This window comes from Hordeum vulgare, chromosome 3H, assembly GCF_904849725.1.
Source record: "Hordeum vulgare subsp. vulgare chromosome 3H, MorexV3_pseudomolecules_assembly, whole genome shotgun sequence".
Lineage (NCBI taxonomy): Eukaryota > Viridiplantae > Streptophyta > Magnoliopsida > Poales > Poaceae > Hordeum > Hordeum vulgare.
In genome coordinates, this window is record NC_058520.1 from 290,595,660 (window position 1) to 290,605,639 (window position 9,980).

Consider the following 9,980-nt stretch of genomic DNA (forward strand, 5'->3'; position numbering starts at 1 on the left):
CACAAAAAACACAATCATAACAGAATTATGAAAGTGTGTAAAACACAAAACAGAAAGAAAAAGGATAGATTCGTTGGGTTGCCTCCCAACAAGCGCTTTTGTTTAACGCCCTTAGCTAGGCAAAAAGTGATGGAATCATGTATAGTCATCTTTGGTCCTCAAACCATAAGTAGCCCTCATCATAGATTCATAAGGCAATCTTATTTTCTTTGTAGGAAAGTGCTCCCTACCCTTCTTCAAAGGAAATTGAAATCTAATATTCCCTTCCCTCATATCGATGATAGCACCAATAGTCCTTAGGAAAGGTCTACCAAGAATAATGGGACATGAAGGATTGCAATCTATGTCAAGTACAATGAAATCCACGGGTACGTAGTTCTTATTTGCAACAATAAGAACATCATCGATCCTTCCCATGGGTTTCTTGACAGTAGAATCCGCACGATGCAAATTAAGAGAACACTCTTCAATCTCATGAAAACCAAGAATATCACATAAAGACTTTGGAATCGCGGAAACACTAGCACCCAAATCATACAAAGCATTGCACTCATAGTTTTTGATCTTGATTTTGATAGTAGGTTCCCACTCATCATGAAGTTTTCTAGGTATAGAGACTTCTAGTTCGAGCTCCTCTTCAAGAGATTTCATCATAGAATCTACGGTATGCGCGGTAAAGGCTTTGCTTTGGCTATAAGCATGTGGAGAGTTTGCAATGGATTGCATCAAAGAAATGCATTCAAACAAGGAACAATTATCATAATTGAATTCCTTGAAATCCAAAGTGGGAGTTTCATTACTACCCAAAATTTTGATTTCTTCTACTCCACTCTCTACACCTTTATCATCAAGATGGGTGGACTCCGAATCACTGGGGCGTTTTTCAACCAAAGTGGATTCATATCCAGCCCCTCCATAAATAGGTTTGACATGCGAAAACAAAGATTCAAGAGGAGACACACCAAGCACTTTAAGATCTTCGTGATTTGCATCACTAGAACGCACCCTTTTAAACCATTCATGCCTAGCGCGAATTTGGGCGGTTCTTTCTTTGCTCTCATTCATGGAGATACGCATAGGTTTCAAAGTTTCATCCAAGTTGACCTTGGGAGGAGCGCATCTAACTTTCAAAGCATCAATATCACAAGACATCCTATCAACACTCTTAGCCAAATCGTCAATTTTGAGTAGTTTTTCCTCTATGGACGCATTGAAGATCTTTTGAGAGTTGATGAACTCTTTGATATTACTCTCTAAATCAGAGGGTAATTTGTTGTGATTTCCATAAGTGTTGTTGTAGGAATTGCCATAGTTGTTAGAGGAGTTACTAGGAAAAGGCCTAGGAACATAGTTTCCTCTAAAAGCATTGTTGTTGCCAAAATTGTTCCTACCAAAAAAATTCACGTCGAAACTAGCGTTGCTACTCTCAATCAAGGAAGATAGTGGCATGTCATTAGGATCTACGGTAGCGTTTCTACTAGCAACCAAATTCATCAACTCGTCCATCTTAGCACTAAGCGAGTTAATCTCTTCTATAGCGTGTACCTTTTTGCTAGCATGTGACCTTTCAGTATGCCCTGAGAGTAGTTGGTCATGATATTGTCTAGGAGTTTTGTAGCGTCTCCTAACGTGATTTCCATGAACGTTCCACCTGAGGCGGAGTCCAAGATATTGCAAGAAGCGAAATTCAAGCCAGCGTAAAAGATTTGTATAATCATCCACAAACTCAAGCCATGAGCGGGACAATTTCTAATCATAAGCTTCATCCTCTCCCAAGATTGTGCAACGTGTTCATGATCAAGTTGGTTGAAATTCATGATATCGTTATGTAAGGAGATGGTCTTAGCCGGCGGAAAATACTTGGATATGTAAGCATCTTTGCACTTATCCCAAGAATCGATACTATTTTTAGGCAAAGAAGAAAACCAAGTTTTTGCACGATCTCGCAATGAGAAAGGAAAAAGTTTCAACTTAATCACGTCATTGTCCACATCTCTTTTCTTTTGCATATCACAAATCTCAATGAAGGTATTGAGATGGGATGCGGCATCTTCACTAGGAAGGCCAGAGAATTGCTCTTTCATAACAAGATTCAGCAAAGCTGCGTTGATTTCATACGATTCCGCACTAGTGGCGGGAGCAATCGGAATACTAATAAAATCATTATTATTAGTGCTCGAGAAGTCGCAAAGTTTGGTGTTTTCAGCCATGATGACTTCAACAAACAAACAAGCACACGAGCAAGCAAGAAAACCGGCAAAGGGAAACGACAATGGAAAAAAGAAAACGGCAAAGGAGAAAGGCAAATGAAAATGGCAAATGTAAAGTGGGGGAAAGGAAAACGAGAGGCAACTGTCAACAAAAGTAAATGCAAGAGATGAGTTTGTGAGACCTACTTGGATAGATCTTGATCTCTCCTCCCCGGCAACGGCGCCAGAAATACTTCTGATGTCAGCTGTGCTTCCCCGGCAACGGCGCCCAAAATAGTCGTGTCGACGACACCAGGAATCCTTCTGCTACGGCTATGCCTTAAGGGACTTCCTAGGCAAATATGCAAAGGATTTCCCCCGTGTCCTTGGAGCCTTGCGTTGGTGTTCCCTCGAAGGGGAAAGGGTGATGTAGCACAGCAGTGGTAAGTATTTCCCTCAGATTGAGAACCAAGGTATCGATCCAGTGGAGGAGTATCACAAGATCCTGTTCAAACATAAAAAGCTTGCTCCCAACACTATGAAGGGGTTGTCAATCCCATATAGATTGTTCGCCAAGTGAGAACTGAAAGCAACAAAGTAACAAAGCAAAGTAAAAGCGAAAGTGGAAATGATAGATGTGAATAGACCCGGGGGCCATAGTGTTTACTAGTGGCTTCTCTCATGAAAGCAAGTAGACGGTGGGTGAACAAATTACTGTCGAGAAATTGATAGAAACCGCGCAAAGTCGTGACGTCATCTATGGCATTGATTATATCTATAGGCATCACGTACAAAACAAGTAGACCGATATTGTCTGCATCTACTACTATTACTCCACACGTCGACCGCTATCCAACATGCATCTAGTGTATTAAGTCCAAAAGAAGAGAGTAACACCTTAAGCAAGATGACATGATGCAGATGGACAATCTCATATCAACGACATAGCCCATCTTGTTACCCTTGATGGCAACTACTTAATGTGTGCCTTGCTACCCCTACTATCACTAGGAAAGGTCACTAGATGGTAAGAACCCAAAACCAAGCACTTCTCCCATTGCAAGAATCATAGATCTAGTTGGCCAAACAAAACCCAAGACTCGGAGAGACTTACAAGGATATCAAATCATGCATATAAGAAATCAGCAAAGACTCAAATATATATCATAGATAATCTGATCACAAATCCACGATTCATCGGATCTCGACAAACACACCGCCAAAGAAGATTACATCGGATAGATCTCCATGAAGATCATGGAGAACTTTGTATTGAAGATCCAAGAGAGAGAAGAAGACATCTAGCTACTAACTACGGACCCGTAGGTCTGAAGTGAACTACTCACGAGTCATTGGAGGGGTGATGATGATGATGAAGAAGCCCTCCAACTCCAAAGTCCCCTCCGGCAGGGCGCCGGGAAGGGTCTCCAGATGAGATCTCGCGAAAACGGAAGCTTGCGGTGGTGGAAAAGTATTTTCGTGGATCCCGTGATGTTTTGCTGTATTTTAGGGAATATATAGGCCAAAGATCTAGGTTAGGGGGCGCTCAGGGAGGCCACGAGCCCTGCCACCGCCGCCTCCCCTGGTGGCGGAGTGGGGGCTTGTGGGCTCCCTGGAGCCCTCGTGGATTGTCCCACAAGCCCCCTGATCTTCTTTCGTTCGGGAAAAATCATTTCGGGGATTTTATTCCGTTTGGACCCCGTTCCAAAATCAGATCTGAAAAGAGCCAAAAACACACAAAAAACAGGAACTGGCACTTAGCACTGAATTAATAAGTTAGTCCCGAAAAAGATATAAAAGGTACATAAAACAATCAAAGATGACAAGATAACAGCATGAAACCATCAAAAATTATAGATACGTTTGAGACGTATCACCGCCCAGCAAAATCGCCAAAACCTTGCTCAGGCCGTCAGTGGGAAGGTCCCGGGACCGAAGCCGGAGCACGTCATCACCAGCCCGTTACTCCCAGAGGGGCCTGGATTGTGCCTGGAGGGGTGCCAAGCGCTGCGCTAGGACCTCCTTCACCATTATTCCCCCAGTCACCCTCTTGGTGCAGATGTTGCAGGAAAAGTACTCCAGCACGGGCACAACCCGAGGGTCGAAGAGCTTCACCGAGCTCCATGCGGAGGTATTCTCCGGTAACCCCTTCGACTCTTCCACACGGGGGTTGGCATCCTTGAGACACATGAGGACCCAACGATGCGTGAAGTTCTCCACCTTTTTCCTCGCCTTCAAGACGACGTCGCCGCTTTGGGCCGCTGATACGTCTCAAACGTATCTATAATTTTTGATGGTTTCATGCTGTTATCTTGTCATCTTTGGATGTTTTATTTACTTTTTATATCTTTTTTGGGACTAACTTATTAATTCAGTGCCAAGTGCCAGTTCCTGTTTTTTCTGTGCTTTTGGCTCTTTTCAGATCTGATTCCGGAACGAAGTCCAAACGGAATAAAATCCCCGAAATAAATTTTTTTCCCGAACGGAAGAAGATCAGGGGGCCTTAGGGCTAATCCAGGAGGGCTCCAGGGAGCCCACAAGCCCCCATTCCGCCACCAGGGGAGGCGGCGGTGGCAGGGCTTGTGGCCTCCCTGAGCGCCCCCTGACCTAGGTCTTGCGCCTATATATTTCCTAAAATACAACAAAAAATCAGGGGATCCACGAAAATACTTTTCCGCCGTCGCAAGCTTCCGTTTCCGCGAGATCTCATCTGGAGACCCTTCCCAGTGCCCTGCCAGAGGGGACTTTGGAGTTGGAGGGCTTCTTCATCATCATCATCGCCCCTCCAATAACTCGTGAGTAGTTCACTTCAGACCTACGGGTCCGTAGTTAGTAGCTAGATGGCTTCTTCTCTCTCTTGGATCTTCAATACAAAGTTCTCCATGATCTTCATGGACATCTATCCGATGTAATCTTCTTTGGCGGTGTGTTTGTCGAGATCCGATGAATTATGGATTTGTGATCAGATTATCTATGATATATATTTGAGTCTTTGCTAATTTGTTATATGCATGATTTCATATCCTTGTAAGTCTCTCTCAGTCTTGGGTTTTGTTTGGCCAACTAGATCTATGATTCTTGCAATTGGAGAAGTGCTTGGTTTTGGGTTCTTACCATGTGGTGACCTTTCCCAGTGACAGTAGGGGCAGCAAGGCACACATTGAGTAGTTGCCATCAAGGGTAACAAGATGGGCTCTATCGTTGATATGAGATTGTCCATCTACATCATGTCATCTTGGTTAAGGCATTACTCTGTTCTTTTCGACTTAGTACACTAGATGCATGTTGGATAGCGGTCGACGTGTGGAGTAATAGTAGTAGATGCACACAGTATCGGTCTACTTGTTTTGGACGTGATGCCTATAGATATAATAGTTGCCATAGATATCGTCACGACTTTGCGCGGTTCTATCAATTTCTTGACAGTTATTTCTTCACCCACCGTCTACTTGCTTTCATGAGAGAAGCCACTAGTAAACACTACGGCCCCCGGGTCTATTCACATCTATCGTTTACACCACCGTTTTTACTTTGCTTTGTTACTTTGTTGCTTTCAGTTCTAACTTAGCGAACAATCCATAAGGGATTAACAACCCCTTCATAGCGTTGGGAGCAGGTTCTTTGTGTTTGTGCAGGCTCTTGTGATACTCCTTCACTTGATCGATACCTTGGTTCTCAAACTGAGGGAAATACTTATCACTGCTACGCTACACCACCCTTTCCGCTTCGAGGGAACACCAACGCAAGGCTCCAAGGCCACGGGGGAAATCCTTTGCATATTCGCCTAGGAAGCCCCTTAAGGCGTAGCCGTAGCAGAAGGATTCCTGGTGCCATCGACACACCTATTTCTGGCACCGTTGGAAGGTCTTTTTTTGCAGTAGCAGAAGTATTTCTGGCGCCGTTGCCGGGGAGGAGAGATGAAGATCTATCCAAGTAGGTCTCACAAACTCATCTCTTGCATTTACTTTTTTTTGCCAGTCGCCTCTCGTTTTCCTCTCCCCCACTTTACATTTGCCGTTTTCATTTGCCTTTCTCCTTTGCCTTTTTCGTTTGCCTTTTCGTTCGCCCTTTTCTCTCGCTTGCTTTCTGTTCGCTTGTGTGCCATGTGCCTTCAATATGCTTGCATATTTGCTTGCTGAAAATCTAGTGACATGGATCTTCATCCACTAGCTAATCTCTTTAAGAGACGCACTTATGTGGAACGAATTGCTAGTGAGTTGAGTGCACTTGACTATCTTTATGGACTTTTGCTTGAGATGCGTGAATCTGAAAATTGTGAGGAAGAAATTTATGAAGTGAGTCACGAGGGCTCCTTGGATGAAAAGCATGATTGCAATGGTTTCGCTATAAATTCTATTAGTGATAATCATGCTAAAAATATGCAAAACCCTAAGCTTGGGGATGCTAGTTTTGCTTTGTCCACTACTTGTTGCAATAATCATGATTGGGGTGATGATCTTTCTTATGATCTTGAAAATTTGTTCAAACCTCATGATGAATATGATATTTGCAACAATACTGAAAGTGGGATTGGAGAAGTCATGACTTTATTTGATGATAATCCCACTATTTTTGAAGAGCGTCAACTTTGCATGCATGTGGATCATGAAAAGAATATCCTATGGGATAGCTATATTGTTGAATTTGAATATGATCCCACATGTAATTTCTATGAGAGAGGAAAATATTGTGGTAGAAACTTTCATGTTACCAAGTTACCTCTCATCATGTTGAGATTGATATTGTCTCTTTCTTCTTCCTTGCATATGGCAACTATTGGTTGTCTTGACAATCTATTTTCCTATAAAATGCCTATTCATAGGAAGTATGTTAGACTTAGATGTGATTTTCACATGCTTTAGGATGCTCTCGTTGTGCTTTAATTCTTGTCTTTTGTGAGAGCATCATTGAATGCCTAGCTAAGGGCGTTAAACAATAGCGCTTGTTGGGAGGTAACCCAACGAATCTATCCTTTTTCTTTCTGTTTTGTGTTTTCCACACTTTCATAATTCTGTTATGATTGTGTTTTTTGTGTTTCTTTTTTGCGTTTGTGCCAAGCAAAACCGTTATGATTAGTCTTGGGCATGATCGTTTGTTCATGCTGGAAAAGACACAAACTTTCCACTCACGAAACGAATTTTTTTTTCTGTAAGAGATTTTGAGTTAATTCTTTTTGCTGCTGATTGCTACACAAATTCTTCAGACTGTCATAATTTTTCAGAAGTTTTGAAGTACCAGAGGCATACGAAATATACAGATTGCTATAGACTGGTCTGCTGTTAACAGATTCTGTTTTTGTTGTGTTGGTTTCTTATTTTGATGAAACTATGGATAGTATCGGGGGGGGGGGGGGTATTAGCCATGGAAGATTGAAAATACAGTAACCCAACATCATCACAAGTAGAATTTAAGTTTGCTATAGTACTTAAGGAAGTGGTGGTTTGCTTTCTCATACTAATGTTATCACGAGGTTCTGTTTAAGTTTCGTGTTGTGAAGTTTTCAAGTTTTGGGTGAAATTCTTATGGACAAAGAGATAAAGAGTGCCTAGAGCTCAAGCTTGGGGACGCCCAAGGCACACCAAGAGATTCAAGGATGTCGTAAAAGCCTAAGCTTGGGGATGCCCCGGGAAGGCATCCCCTCTCTCGTCTTCAATCCATCGATAACGTTACTTGGGGCTATATTTTTATTCACCACATGTTATGTGTTTTTGCTTGGAGCGTCTTGTATCGTAGGAGTCTTTTATTTTTATTGTGTCACAATCATTCTTGCTGCACACCTAGAGAGAGAGACATGCAATCACCGTGATTTTGTCAAGCTTCACTTATATCTTTTGGTAGACAATTCAGCTCACATGTGCTTCACTTGTATCTTTTGAGCTAGATACTTTAGCTCTATGTGCTTCACTTATATCTTTTAGAGCGCAGCGGTGCGTGGCTTGGTAGTTGATCTATGCGTTGAAAGTAGTCTCAAAAGGGCTAGTTATCCAAAGGGATACGAAAACTTCCACCTTCATGTGCATTGAATAGTTAGAGAAGTTTGATTCATCTCAATTAGTTTTGAGTTGTGGTTACGGTAATATTGAAGTCATGCTAGTAAGGTGTTGTGGATCTAGAAATACTTGTGTTGAAGTTAGTGATTCCCTTAGCATGGACGTATGGTGAACCACTATGTGATGAAATCTGAGCATGATTAGTCTATTGATTGTCATCCTTTGCGTGGTGGTCGGGATCGCGCGATGGTTTATACCTACCAACCCTTCCCCTAGGAGTATGCATTGAATGCTTTGTTTTGATTACTAATAAAACTTTTGCAACAAGTATATGAGTTCTTCATGACTAATGTTGAGTCCATGGTTTAGATGCACTTTCACCTTCCACCATCACTATCTTCTTAGTGCCAAGCAAATTTTGCCGGTGCACAAAACCCACCATCAGCCTCCCTCAAAACAGCCACCATACCTACCTACTATGGCCTTTTCAAAGTCATTTTGAGATATATTGCCATGCAACTACCACCATGACATGTGCCACCACGTCTACATTGCCATTGCATGATCATAAGATATCTAGCATGATGTTTCCATTAATGTCTATGCCATGCTAGATCATTGCCACGGTACACTACCGAAGGCATTCCATATAGAGTCATTGTTGCTCAAAGTTTTGAGTTGAAAGTGTGATGATCAACATTAATGGAGCATTGTCCCATGTGAGGAAATAAAAGAGGGAAAATAAGCCCACAAAAATAAAATAAAAATAAAAATAAGGCCAAAGAGCCCACCAAAAAATATATATAAAAAATGAGAGAAAAAGAAAGAAGGGACAATGCTACCACTTTTTTCCGACTTGTGCATATTAAGCACCATGATCTTCATGATTGAGAGTCTCTCATTTTTTCACCACCATATAGCTAGTGGGAAATTTTCATTATATAACTTGGCTTGTATATTCCAATAATAGGCTTCCTCAAAATTGCCTTAGGTCTTCGTGAGCAAGCAAGTTGGATGCACACCCACTAGTTTTCTTTAAGAGCTTTCACTTACTCGTAGCTCTAGTGCATCATTTGTATGGGAATCCTACTCATTCACATTGATATCTATTGATGAGCATCTCCACAGCTCATTGATATGCCTAATTAATGTGACTATCTTCTCCTTTTTTGTCAAGCAACCTCCACCACATTCCACACGATCTGTAGTGCTAAAACCATGGCTCACGCTCATGTATTGCGTGAGAGTTGAAAAGGTTTGAGAAAGTAAAGGTGTGAAACAATTACTTGGCCAATACCGGGGTTGTGCATGATTTAATTCGTTGTGCAATGATGATAGAGCATAACCAGACTATATGCTTTTGTAGGGATAACTTTCTTTTGGCCTTGTTATTTTGAAAGTTCATGATTACCTTGCTAGTTTGCTTGAATTATTAGTGTTTCCACGTCAATAGAAAACTATGGTTTTGAATCTAATGGATCTGAACATTCACGTCACATAAGAGGAGTTACAAAGGACATCTATGCTAGGTAGCATGAAAGCATCAAAAATTCATTCTTTATCACTTCACTACTCGAGGACGAGCAGGAGTTAAGCTTAGGGATGCTTGATACGTCTCAAACGTATCTATAACTTTTTATGGTTTCAGGATGTTATCTTGTCATCTTTGGATGTTTTATGTACCTTTTATATCTTTTTTGGGACTAACTTATTAATTCAGTGCCAAGTTCCAGTTCCTGTTTTTTCTGTGTTTTTGGTTCCTTTCAGATCTAATTTTGGAACGGAGTCCAAACGGAATAAA